Source organism: Oncorhynchus keta, chromosome 4 (genome assembly GCF_023373465.1).
Source record: "Oncorhynchus keta strain PuntledgeMale-10-30-2019 chromosome 4, Oket_V2, whole genome shotgun sequence".
NCBI classification, from domain to species: domain Eukaryota; kingdom Metazoa; phylum Chordata; class Actinopteri; order Salmoniformes; family Salmonidae; genus Oncorhynchus; species Oncorhynchus keta.
Genome location: NC_068424.1, coordinates 12,448,730 through 12,462,666, shown reverse-complemented (window position 1 = coordinate 12,462,666; position 13,937 = coordinate 12,448,730). Strand labels below are relative to the sequence as shown.

Genomic DNA, 13,937 nt, shown 5'->3' with positions numbered 1-13,937 from the left:
CTCTCTGATTATATGCCTCTCAGTCTAGCCTACATAAACCAAGTTCAATAATGCATTGAGTAACACTGAAGGCACAACACTACATAAAGTTGATGTTTTATAGCAGATAGTGTGCTATCGGCAGTGGTGGAAAAAGTACCCAATTGTCATACTTGAGTTAAAGTAAATATACCTTCATAGAGGATTACTCAAGTAAAAGTGAAAGTCACCCAGTAAAATACTACTTGAGTAAAAGTCTAAAAGTATTTGGTTTTAAATATGCTCAAGTATCAAAAGGAAATGTAATTGCTCAAATATACTTAAGCAATAAGGCTTCGAGGGGGTGTGGTATATGGCCAATATACCATGGCCAAGGGCTGTCCTAAAGCACAACGCAATGCGGATTGCCTGGATACAGCCCTTAGCCATGGTATATTGGCCAAGTACCGTAAACCCGCGAGGCGCCTTATTGTTATTATGAAAAGGTTACTAACATAATAAGAGCAGTAAAAATACTGGTTTTGTCATACATACTGTGTGGTATGTGGTCTGATATACCACAGCTTTTAACCAATCAGCATTCATGGCTCAAACCACCCAATTTATAATAAAGTACAAATGTTAAATTATACATTATTTAAAATTCCTTATATTAAGCAAACCAGACGGCACCATTGTATTTAAATGTTATTTTTGGATGGCCAGGGGATGTTCTCTGTTTAGTGAGTCCACCAGATCAGAGGCAGTAGGGATGACCAGGGATGTTCTCTGTTTAGGGAGTCCTCCAGATCAGAGGCAGTAGGGATGGCCAGGGGATGTTCTCTGTTTAGTGAGTCCTCCAGATCAGAGGCAGTAGGGATGACCAGGGATGTTCTCTGTTTAGTGAGTCCACCAGATCAGAGGCAGTAGGGATGACCAGGGATGTTCTCTGTTTAGGGAGTCCTCCAGATCAGAGGCAGTAGGGATGGCCAGGGGATGTTCTCTGTTTAGTGAGTCCTCCAGATCAGAGGCAGTAGGGATGACCAGGGATGTTCTCTGTTTAGTGAGTCCTCCAGATCAGAGGCAGTAGGGATGACCAGGGATGTTCTCTGTTTAGGGAGTCCTCCAGATCAGAGGCAGTAGGGATGGCCAGGGGATGTTCTCTGTTTAGTGAGTCCACCAGATCAGAGGCAGTAGGGATGACCAGGGATGTTCTCTGTTTAGGGAGTCCTCCAGATCAGAGGCAGTAGGGATGACCAGGGATGTTCTCTGTTTAGTGAGTCCTCCAGATCAGAGGCAGTAGGGATGGCCAGGGGATGTTCTCTGTTTAGTGAGTCCTCCAGATCAGAGGCAGTAGGGATGACCAGGGATGTTCTCTGTTTAGTGAGTCCTCCAGATCAGAGGCAGTAGGAATGACCAGGGATGTTCTCTGTTTAGTGAGTCCTCCAGATCAGAGGCAGTAGGGATGGCCAGGGGATGTTCTCTGTTTAGGGAGTCCTCCAGATCAGAGGCAGTAGGGATGACCAGGGATGTTCTCTGTTTAGTGAGTCCTCCAGATCAGAGGCAGTAGGGATGGCCAGGGGATGTTCTCTGTTTAGTGAGTCCTCCAGATCAGAGGCAGTAGGGATGACCAGGGATGTTCTCTGTTTAGTGAGTCCTCCAGATCAGAGGCAGTAGGAATGACCAGGGATGTTCTCTGTTTAGTGAGTCCTCCAGATCAGAGGCAGTAGGGATGGCCAGGGGATGTTCTCTGTTTAGTGAGTCCTCCAGATCAGAGGCAGTAGGGATGACCAGGGATGTTCTCCGTTTAGTGAGTCTGCCAGACCAGATGCAGTAGGGATGACCAGGGATGTTCTGTGTTTAGTGAGTCCTCCAGACCAGAGGCAGTAGGGATGACCAGGGATGTTCTGTGTTTAGTGAGTCCTCCAGACCAGAGGCAGTAGGGATGTTCTCTGTTTAGTGAGTCTGCCAGACCAGAGGCAGTAGGGATGACCAGGGATGTTCTCTGTTTAGTGAGTCTGCCAGACCAGAGGCAGTATGGATGACCAGGGATGTTCCCTGGTTCGTGAGTCCTCCAGATCAGAGGCAGTAGGGATGACCAGGGATGTTCTCTGTTTAGTGAGTCTGCCAGACCAGAGGCAGTAGGGATGACCAGGGATGTTCTCTGTTTAGTGAGTCCTCCATATCAGAGGCAGTAGGGATGACCATGGATGTTCTGTGTTTAGTGAATCCTCCAGATCAGAGGCAGTAGGGATGACCAGGGATGTTCTCTGTTTAGTGAGTCTGCCAGACCAGAGGCAGTAGGGATGACCAGGGATGTTCTCTGTTTAGTGAGTCCTCCATATCAGAGGCAGTAGGGATGACCATGGATGTTCTGTGTTTAGTGAATCCTCCAGATCAGAGGCAGTAGGGATGACCAGGGATGTTCTCTGTTTAGTGAGTCCTCCAAATCAGATGCAGTAGGGATGACCAGGGGATGTTCTGTGTTTTGTGAGTCCTCCAGATCAGAGGCAGTAGGGATGACGAGGGATGTTCTCTGTTTAGTGAGTCTGCCAGATCAGAGGCAGTAGGGATGACCAGGGATGTTCTCTGTTTAGTGAGTCCTCCAGATCAGATGCAGTAGGGATGACCAGGGATGTTCTGTGTTTAGTGAGTCCTCCAGATCAGAGGCAGTAGGGATGACCAGGGATGTTCTGTTTAGTGAGTCCACCAGATCAGAGGCAGGAGGGATGACCAGGGATGTTCTCTGTTTCGTGAGTCCTCCAGATCAGAGGCAGTAGGGATGACCAGGGATGTTCTCTGTTTAGTGAGTCCTCCAGATCAGAGGCAGTAGGGATGACCAGGGATGTTCTCTGTTTAGTGAGTCCACCAGATCAGAGGCAGTAGGGATGACCAGGGATGTCGTCTTAATAGGTGGTGAATTGGTAATTTTCCTGTCATGCTAAGCATTCAAAATGTAACGAGTACTTTTGGGTGTCAGGCAAAATGTATGGAGTAAAAAGTACATTGTTTTCGTTAGGAATGTAGTGAAGTAAAAGTAGTCAAAAAATATAAATAGTAAAGTAAAATACAGATACTACAAAAAACGACTGAAGTAGTACTTTAAAGTATTTTTACTTGAGTACTTTACACCACTGGCTATAGGGTATTGTTTTCTAAAGCTCAGATGGCTCTGTTCTACAGAATATGCCTTAGCCTATCACACAACGTTGTCTGTGTTAATTCCTTCAATAATCCAAAAACAAGAACAAAGCAGAATAGTAGAGACCTGCCAGACCAGAGCATGGGCGACAATGGATCTTTTGTAGGACTAATGTTTGAACGCATTGTAGAACTACCGTGCCAATATGCGTCTGCGTGGCCCACAAGCCCGAGCGCGCTTTCATCCTCCAAATCTGGGACAGGGGAATCTTTTGTGCGAGCACAGAGTCCCGCCAGGGTCACCATGGAAACAAGCTTCATTGCGATAAAAAGGCGACACTTTCTGCTGTCAAAGCATCTGTAAATAGTCCTTGCCTCTCTTCAGATTAATGTTCCCTCACTTGTCAAAAGAGAGGTGGGAGATAGGGGTCATGGACGGAGGTTGGACTGTGTGTGTGAGAATGAGTGATATATATATATATATATATATATATATATATATATATATATATATATATATATATATAGAGAGAGAGAGAGAGAGAGAGAGACAGACAACACTGTATATATACATAATATTACATTTGTAATGTCTTTGTTATTTTGAAACTCCTGTATGTGTAATATTTACTCTTAATTTTTATTGTTTATTTCACTTTTGTATATTATCGACCTCACTTGCTTTGGCAACGTTAACATATGTTTCCCATGCCAATAAAGCCCCTTGAATTTAATTGAGAGAGAGAGAGAGAGAGAGAGAGAGAGAGAGTTGTCTACCTCACTTGCTTTGGCAATGTTAACACATCGTTCCCATGCCAATAAAGCCCTTGAATTGAATTTAATTTAATTGAGAGAGAGAGAGAGAGAGAGAGAGAGAGAGAGAGAGAGAGAGAGAGAGAGAGAGAGAGAGGAGAGAGAGAGAGAGAGAGAGAGAGAGAGAGAGAGAGAGGGATGGTGTGTGTATTGGCATCATGTGGCCGAGAGCACAAGTGTTCTTGATGATGAAACAAGCAATAAACAAACTTTAACCATCACCATCACCAACATTCCTCACAGTCCAGACCCCATACTAATAAAGTGAGGAATACATTGTAAATTGAATTCAAGGTTATCCCGGTTTTAACCTACAGGGTTAGGTCTACCGTACTAACCTACATCAACGATGAAACAACATTGCCATCAAGCGGACATTGGACCACACACATTGTTATACCAAGCGCCAAAGATTATGTATTGAAAAGAGACCGCTGAAACAATGGAAATACATGTCCTCAAAGATGGAAGCCAGACGGGAGAGGCGAGACAAGATGTGATCACTCCTCGCCAATGAGAGGGCAGATATGCGTGTGAACAACAGGCAGAACTCCGATTTAAAGTCCTATTGTTTCTAATTGCCAAAATGCCAGGTGAGTCCACTTATATCAGTGCATTCTTAACAAACTAACCATTACGGAACTTCTATTTGATCAAATAAACATCACGTAGCAAGTACATTTTTTTGTTGACCAAATTCTTCACTCTCTCATTATCCTCCATACAACTCTTCAATAGGTGGTTTTATTTTGGTGGACAGATTTCGAGCAGAGTAAATCCTCTCGCTTTGCCTCTTCCTCTCTGGACAAGCCTCGAAAACACCAGCGAATGGCTGCTTTCATGCCACGTCATTTCCTGGAAATGACTTTCAACGGGAAGAATATTTGGCGCGGTAACTTCTGTTGTGTTGAGCTGTGTACCAAGAGAGATGAAGGTTGTCAATAAATAGCAATGGCTCCGGCTTCTAACACAGAGAAGGACAATCCAGGCGGCAGTGAGTCTGAACGGAAAGTTACTGTAAACAAACAAGCATGTTAGCGAGCTAGACAAGAGGGAACATGCAAATACGGCTTAGCCAGCAAGCTCATGCTGTCAGCTAACGTTACAATAGCTCTCACTAACAACAAAGAAACTATTAGCCAGTTAACGTTAGCTAGCTTTTCCAGAATTACTAGATTTCGGTACATTTACACAGAATGATCGTAATATGAATAATTACCCACAGTTAGCTGGCTAGCTACTCTGTGATGATGACATTTTAGAAAGTGGTCTGTCGCTAACGAAATTTAGCAACGCGGGTCTGTTTACATACATTAGCGTTGCTCCTATTGTAATTGGGTTACACCGAAACAGGAAGTCAGAAGTTCCATTTCAACTTTTAAAAAAAATGTAAGCCCTCGATTTTCATTGAGTTGTCGCCAACCATTTTCTCTAAGGCATCGGACCTTGCATTGATGAGCCTGGAAAGAGTGGCGATAAGATCATTATTGGCAGTGGCATCTGGGCCCAGTTCCAAACATGCCTTTCTTGGAGTTATAGGCAAAGAAGGAAAATCCTCGTCTGACACGGTAAGTGTCATAGAGTCTGTCAGACCAGTATAGTTGTGGCAGTTGTCAATCAAAGCATTTGCCTCCTATGTAACGACATTGGATGATGCCTGAGCATTGCGAGCTGAGTAGGTAGCCATAAGATTTATCTTTCTGTCAGCGCGCTGACATTTTGGAAAATATAATATTAAATCATCAATAACCTGGTGTTTTTAGCAAGCAAATTATTCGTTTGTTAGTTCAAAATAATACACTTCACTATCTTTCAAAAGTTGGTATGCAGATCTCTGTCGGAAGCGGGCGTTCAAGCTGCTATCTTGGAGCCTCCCCAAGTTCCTTTTCAATTGAATGTGTCAGTGGACATGCCGGTTGGTCATTGTGACAGGGTGAATTTGAGACAATATCTAAAGAAATGTATTATTAAACAGACTTTCCAAACTTCCTCTGCTTTACAACAGATCCATGTTTGGTAAGTCTATTTTAATATGCTGAACAAAAATATAAACGCAACAATTTTACTGAGTTAACAGTTCATATCAGGAAATCAGTTAATTTAAATAAATTCATTAGGCCCTAATCTGGATTTCACATGACTGGGCAGGGGTGTAGGTCTGGGAGGGCATAGGCCCACCCACTTGGGATCCAGACCCAGACAATTAGAATTTGTTTTTCCCAACAAAAGGACTTTATTATGGACAGAAATACTCCTCGGTTTCATCAGCTGTCCGAGTGTCTGGTCTCAGACGATCCTGCAGGTGAAGAAGTCTGATGTGGAGGTCCTGGGCTGGTGGTTACACGTGGCTGCGGTTGTAAGGCCGGTTGGATGTACTGCCATATTCTCAAAAATGATATTGGTGGTGGCTTATAGTAGAGAAATTAACATTAAATTCTTGCAACAGCTCTGGTGGACATTCCTGCAGTCAGCATGCCAATTGCACGCTCCCTCAACTTGAGACATCTGTGGCATTGTGTTGTTTGACAAAACTGCACATTTTAGAGTGGCCATACCCTACTCAATAAGTTGGATTCAGTCTGTCACAGTGCCATCTCTTGTCACCAAAGCCCCATATGGTACCCACCACTGCGACCTGTACGCTCTCGTTGGCTGGCCCTCGCTTCATACTCGTCGCCAAACCTACTGGCTCCAGGTCATCTACAAGACCCTTCTACGTAAAGTCCCCCCTTATCTCAGCTCGCTGGTCACCATAGCAGCACCCACCTGTAGCACACGCTCCAGCAGGTATATCTCTCTGGTCATCCCCAAAACCAATTCTTCCTTTGGCCGCCACTCCTTCCAGTTCTCTGCTGCCAATGACTGGAATGAACTACAAAAATCTCTGAAACTGGAAACACTTATCCCCCTCACTAGCTTTAAGCACCAGCTGTCAGAGCAGCTCACAGATTACTGCACCTGTACATAGCCCATCTATAATTTAGCCTAAACAACTACCTCTGCCCCTACTGTATTTATTTATTTATTTTGCTCCTTTGCACCCCATTATTTCTACTTTGCACATTCTTCCACTTCAAATCTACCATTTCAGTGTTTTACTTCGCCACCATGGCCTTTCTTTTTTTTGCCTTTACCTCCCTTATCTCACCTCATTTGGATAAAAGCGTCTGCTAAATGGCATATATTATTATATATTATTTGCTCACATCGTATGTAGACTTATTTTTCTACTGTATTATTGACTGTATGTTTGTTTTACTCCATGTGTAACTCTGTGTTGTTGTTTGTGTCGAACTGCTTTTGCTTTCTTAGCCAGGTCACAGTTGTAAATGAGAACTTGTTCTTAACTTGCCTACCTGGTTAAATAAAGGTGGGGGGGAATGATCCCAGCACAAGGAGCACCTGTGTATTGATCAGGCTGTTTAATCAGCTTCTTGTTATGCCACACCTGTCAGGTGGATGGGTTATCTTGGCGAATGAGAAATGCTCACTAACAGACCCAAACAAATTTGTGCACAGAATTTGAGAGAAATAATTATCTTGGCAAAGTAGAAATGCTCACTAACAGGGATGTAAACAGATTTCTGCACAAAGTTGGAGAGCGAAGGTTTTTGTGCGTATGGAACATTTCTGGGATCTTTTATTTCAGCTAAAACACGGGACCAACACTTTACATGTTGTGTTTATATTTCTGTTCAGTATAATATGTTACTTTAGATATTGTCTCAAATTCCCAGGTCATAATGACCAACGGATTTTAAAATGTATTTTCATTTTATTTAACTTCTGGCTTCCCACAGACTGTTCTTGTGCAACCCAATACAATAGGAAGTAACACTAGTGTATGTAAATACACCCGCGTGGCTAAAAGCAGGTAGTCACTTCCCTGCCCTGAATGTGCTTTCAGGGGATGACTGGTTTGGCAGCTCAACAGAGCCAAGGGAGAGAAGGTCAAATACGAGGTGATAGTCGTGTGTGTGTGTGTACAAAGTTATAACGAGGAGCGCCCACAATGTGCTCTGTGCGGGGGAAGTGCTGACTAATGAGTCTCTCATAACGAACAAATGAGTAAAAGGACATGCCCTGACCAAACATCCACAACATGATGGTAAACCCAGAGAGTTATTTCAGAACAGGGCAGAATGCTTCAGGAAACAGTGCTTCAGGAAACAGTGCTTCAGGAAACAGTGCTTCAGGAAACAGTGCTTCAGGAAACAGTGCTTCGACAGTGGAAAAGTAAGTCAGCTAGCAAGACATTGTTGTCATTTTATAACAGGTGATGGATGATAAGCAGAAATAAGGGAGTACTAACTAACTCTCATAGTAGTAGATGTGAGTTTATCTTTCAAACAATCCGCTGGCCTTGTACACAGCTAATAGCTAACATTCGCCAAAGCAAGCTAGCTTCAGATAGTGCAACCCTCAGTAACAGTCCAGACGAATAATGATCCGGCCTACTGTTCATTTTACTGTTGAAGACTAGTCTAGGTTGGAACTGTTGCTGTTGAAATACAATAATAATTTTTATTCTTAACTGGAATAAACTGATTGAAGCAAGATGCTTTTTGAGGCAAACACACTCACACAGTTCTGGGTAGCTCCTCTACAGCAGGAAGCGGTCTCCTACCTGACTGAGAACCCACTCACACAGTTCTGGGTAGCTCCTCTACAGCAGGAAGCGGTCTCCTACCTGACTGAGAACCCACTCGCACAGTTCTGGGTAGCTCCTCTACAGCAGGAAGTGGTCTCCTACCTGACTGAGAACCCACTCACACAGTTCTGGGTAGCTCCTCTACAGCAGGAAGCGGTCTCCTACCTGACTGAGAAAGCAGGAGATGTTCTGGTCCAGTTTGGTACCACATACCAATGTGAGTCAGGGTGTTCAACTACAACAGGAAGTGGTCTCCTGCCTGACTGAGAAAGCAGGAGATGTTCTGGTCCAGTTTGGTACCACATACCAATGTGAGTCAGGGTGTTCAACTACAACAGGAAGTGGTCTCCTGCCTGACTGAGAAAGCAGGAGATGTTCTGGTCCAGTTTGGTACCACATACCAATGTGAGTCAGGGTGTTCAACTCTGACGTACTTAAACGTACAGGAACAGTTTCAAGGCTGAGCATCACCTCATTGTTTTACTGTCTAAAACAGAGCCCAGAATATAGACATGCTTGTTGGTCACATCACACAGATGAAGACCAATCTGTTTATTCCAGTTCAGAGTAAGACATATGTATTGTATTTGAACAGCAACAGTTCCAACCTTGACTTTCGTTCAACAGTAAGATGTACAGTAGGCCTGATCATTTTTCATCTGGACTGTTACTGAGGGTTGCACTATCAAAACGCTGGCGGTCGGTCCCGGAGTTGAGAGAGAACTTGGGTAAATACAATGGTGCATTTACGCTTGACATGTGGACTGATGATTTTTGAAAAATTGGCACGGTGGGCTATTTGGTTTCTCTCCCTCTAAGAAACATAAATGGTTCTAAATAACAAACGGACTTGATTTACCACAGTGTGAAGGAGTGGGAACCCCTCTTTAGAAAGAGTGTGTTTCTGAGTCCTTTGCTGATGTGTAGAAGAAACTGAATGAAAGAGAGTCCAGCGAGGATAGGGAGGGGGAAAAAGGTGAGCTGAGCTACTTTGTTTATTTATGAAATATTCTAGTTTATTTAGGCAATTTTAATATATATGTTTGGGCTTGGCCTGTTTAGTAGGCTATTTGTCAGCATAAAGCTGGGTTTTCTTTTCATAATGAATAATCGGATGCGTGTCGCAAGCTTGTCATCTTTATTACATTTTTTTTTGTACGATTTAAAAATATATATTTTTAGACGATACAGAACATACACATACAAAGGGAAACTACATTACAGAAGTCCAGACCCACCTGCTCACACCCCCATCTCCAGCGACCGTATCACACTCGGCCACGTGGCCTCAAACTACACCATTTTGTTTCTCTCTGTCGTCCACACGCACTTTCAACATTGGATAATAGGCTGACGTTGGTTGATTTTCAGTTTTTAAGTATATGTTTTTTCAAGATGTTTTGACGAAAACTATCGTATCTCACTGCACCCTTATGCCATATGTCTTGAAATATGCAGACAGATGGATTAAAAGTTAATTTACATCGTAATACTTCTGACAGCCACATTTCTAACCCCTCCCATAACTGTTGGACTTTAACATTCTCAGAAGGCATTTATTATTATAATCTAATGAAGAATTCCTCTTTTCCTGCATTCATTAATTTGTCTGCTGTTTTTCAGCATTTGCGAAAAAAAGGCCATACCATGACATTTTTTTCCCCCCCACAATGCCATGTTGCACATTGACAACTCAAATCTCTTTAAAGAGAATTCTAATATTAGACAACAAATTTACTAAAACATTCACTTCAGAAACAATCCATTCATCACTGGAATTCTTCAGATTGCTGTGCAGGAATAAGACTTTATCCACCATACCTGGTCGCAGGCTGGCTTCTCTCTGAAACCACACCTCCATCTGAACGTGAGGCTTTATCCACCTCCTGGTCAGGCTGGCTTCTCTCTGAAACCACACCTCCATCTGAACGTGAGGCTTTAACCACCGTACCTGGTCGCAGGCTGGCTTCTCTCTGAAACCACACCTCCATCTGAACGTGAGGCTTTAACCACCGTACCTGGTCGCAGGCTGGCTTCTCTCTGAAACCACACCTCCATCTGAACGTGAGGCTTTAACCACCGTACCTGGTCGCAGGCTGGCTTCTCTCTGAAACCACACCTCCATCTGAACGTGAGGCTTTAACCACCGTACCTGGTCGCAGGCTAACAGGCTTCTCTCTAAAACCACACCATCTGAACGTGAGTCTTTAACACCGCTGGCTAACAGCTGGCTTCTCTCTGAAACCACACCTCCATCTGAACGTGAGGCTTTAACCACCATACCTGGTCGCAGGCTAACAGCTGGCTTCTCTCTGAAACCACACCTCCATCTGAACGTGAGTCTTTAACCACCGTACCTGGTCGCAGGCTAACAGCTGGCTTCTCTCTGAAACCACACCTCCATCTGAACGTGAGGCTTTAACCACCGTACCTGGTCGCAGGCTAACAGCTGGCTTCTCTCTGAAACCACACCTCCATCTGAACGTGAGGCTTTAACCACCGTACCTGGTCGCAGGCTAACAGCTGGCTTCTCTCTAAAACCACACCTCCATCTGAACGTGAGTCTTTAACCACCGTACCTGGTCGCAGGCTAACAGCTGGCTTCTCTCTGAAACCACACCTCCATCTGAACGTGAGGCTTTAACCACCATACCTGGTCGCAGGCTAACAGCTGGCTTCTCTCTGAAACCACACCTCCATCTGAACGTGAGTCTTTAACCACCGTACCTGGTCGCAGGCTAACAGCTGGCTTCTCTCTGAAACCACACCTCCATCTGAACGTGAGGCTTTAACCTTGGAACCACACAATGACCAGGTGGACCATTAGGCCTCTTCATGCAATAGATGAAATCAACATGATCCACAAGTATTCTTTCACAGTAGCTGGTCTTCTGTTCTCTGCAGTTTGAGCTGCACTGTCCCACTCCGTAGTGGATAACATCCACTCTTCATTATGTAAATGGGTTGTAAGGTACAAGTATCCTATTTTTCGAAAATCGTCAGTCCACATGTCAAGTGTAATTGCGTCGTTGTATTTGCCCAACTTCTCTCTCAACTCCGGGACCGACCGACAGATTTGTTGTTGTTGTTGTTGTTGTTGTTGTTGCCCAATGCAAGACTTTAATGTGATAGGAGAGAGACTGGCTGAAACATTCACACCATTCATTTACCAAAGGATAGTCTAATAGCTTGACTAGGTGTGAAAACCCACCAATTTGTGTCACAGTTTATACTACTGATAGATGCTGCGGTCAGTCAGAGTTGAGTCCTATTGTAAAGTGTAGCCTAAAGGTCAAAAAAGGGCAGACTTGCAATGTATGTGATGTTTAAGTACTCTAAAGTTTTACATTTCTAACTCAATATCACAGACCAGATTTGCCCTAATGAAAAAGGCATCAACTCTTGCAAATATATAAATGTATTATAATCCACTTAATTCGTACAAAATTATGTGTAGCAAGAGGAGAGACTGCATGCTAAAGACAATCAGAAAGAATGTCTTTAACCTGCATTGTAATTTATCTTATTTTGAAGGAAGAACCAGAATGAGTGATTCACTCAGCCTCATGCTGTTCCTGCATCTGTTGCCTATTTGAGTGTTTGTTAAATATCCTACTGATTCTGAGATCACCAAGCCTCGCGTAACCGCAAAATGTCAGGGAAAGCAATTTCACAAATCCGTCTGTGTGTACGTGAGCTCTTGATGTCCAGCTAGCAGGGTCCTTTGACCTTCCTGCGAGGATGAAGTGTTTCCGGCTGGAGGTGTTGGTTCCAAACACCTGGAGAAACACCTTCAGGTCGGAGGGCAGAGACGACTATTCACACAAACACACACACTCCCATCGTATCCATTGTTATTGTATTTCTCCTGCAAGCTGAATAGTCGTCTCTGCCCTCCGACCTGAAGCTGTTTCTCCAGGTGTTTGGAACCAACACCTCCAGCCGGGAACACTTCCTCCTCGCAGGAAGGTCAAAGGACCCTGCTAGCTGGACATCAAGAGCTCACGTACACACACGCTCTGACTACACACACGCTCTGACTACACACGCTCTCTGAGACACTCACGCTCTGAGACAGTCACGCAAACACGCACTGCATACACCTATACACAAACACACATATGCTCACACCCCCTCCCACGCACGCACACACACACCACTAACACGCACCTTAACCCTCTCTCCTGTCCCCTGTAGAGCTGAGCAGCCAGCGAGTGAGTTGGTGTTAGTGATGGCGTTGCATATCGACCTGGTCACCGAGGTCAAAGACCTGCCGCCTCCACCTCTCACTGTCATGTCCTTCAGCCTGAAGACTACAGAACCCCGGAACGAGGTGTGTGTAATACTGAGTCAGACTTAGACGATGACTGAGTTAAAATTCCACATGACTTCTGAGCAGTTGTGTAAAGGTACTTAGGTAGTACTTTAAAGTAGTTGTTTGTGTTATCTGTACTTTACTATTTATATTTTTTGACTACTTTTACTTCACTACATTCCTAAAAAAAATAATATACTTTTTACTCCATACATTTTTCCTGGCAGCCAAAAGTACCTCGTTGAATGTTGAATGCTTAGCAGGATAGCAAAATGGTCCCTGGCTAGTCGTTAATAAAAACTAAAAACAATTGTGCCGTCTGGTTTCCTTAATATCAAGAATATGAAATTACATTTACTTTTGATACTTAAGTATATTTAAAATCAAATACTTTTAGACTTTTACTCAAGTAGTATTTTACTGGGTGACTCACTTACTTGAGTAATTTTCTATTAAAGTATCTTTACTTTTTACTCAATTATGACATTTGGGCAGTTTTTCCACCACGGCCTCTGAGTCACGGTAATCTCCTCTTATGCACTCCAACTCACTAAGGACCGTCAGGTCACTAATGGCCTGGTACTCAACTCAGGGCTCTATTGTTCCTCCATCAGGTCCTAATGGCCTGGTACTCAACTCAGGGCTCTATTGTTCCTCCATCAGGTCCTAATGGCCTGGTACTCAACTCAGGGCTCTATTGTTCCTCCATCAGGTCCTAATGGCCTGGTACTCAACTCAGGGCTCTATTGTTCCTCCATCAGGTCCTTATGGCCTGGTACTCAGGGCTCTATTGTTCCTCCATCAGGTCCTAATGGCCTGGTACTCAGGGCTCTATTGTCCCTCCATCAGGTCCTAATGGCCTGGTACTCAGGGCTCTATTGTTTCTCCATCAGGTCCTAATGGCCTGGTACTCAGAGCTCTATTGTCCCTCCATCAGGTTCTAATGGCCTGGTACTCAGGGCTCTATTGTCCCATCCAATGGCCTGGTAGGTTCCCTCCATCAGGTGGCCTGGTACTCAGGGCTCTATTGTTCCTCCATCAGGTCCTAATGGCCTGGTA

At 44.0% G+C, this 13,937-nt stretch overlaps 2 long non-coding RNA genes across 6 annotated transcripts; one reads left to right on the top strand and one right to left on the bottom strand.

Annotated features, from left to right (window-relative positions):
* The first annotated feature begins 4,317 nt into the window (after nucleotides 1–4,317).
* Nucleotides 4,318–13,188, top strand: LOC118383099 (uncharacterized). The gene is made up of 2 exons (XR_004825481.2): nucleotides 4,318–8,148; nucleotides 12,761–13,188. It is a non-coding gene; the product is annotated as an uncharacterized LOC118383099 (long non-coding RNA).
* On the bottom strand, nucleotides 9,843–12,450 carry LOC127917324 (uncharacterized). Of its 5 annotated transcripts, none has more exons than XR_008097134.1 (3): nucleotides 10,888–12,450; nucleotides 10,549–10,682; nucleotides 9,843–10,418 (listed from the first exon to the last, which is right to left on the bottom strand). It is a non-coding gene; the product is annotated as an uncharacterized LOC127917324 (long non-coding RNA). The 5 variants fall into 5 exon arrangements; XR_008097151.1 differs by having other exon boundaries at nucleotides 9,843–10,446; nucleotides 10,577–10,682; XR_008097139.1 differs by having other exon boundaries at nucleotides 9,843–10,446; nucleotides 10,644–10,682.
* Nucleotides 13,189–13,937: the final 749 nt, after the last annotated feature.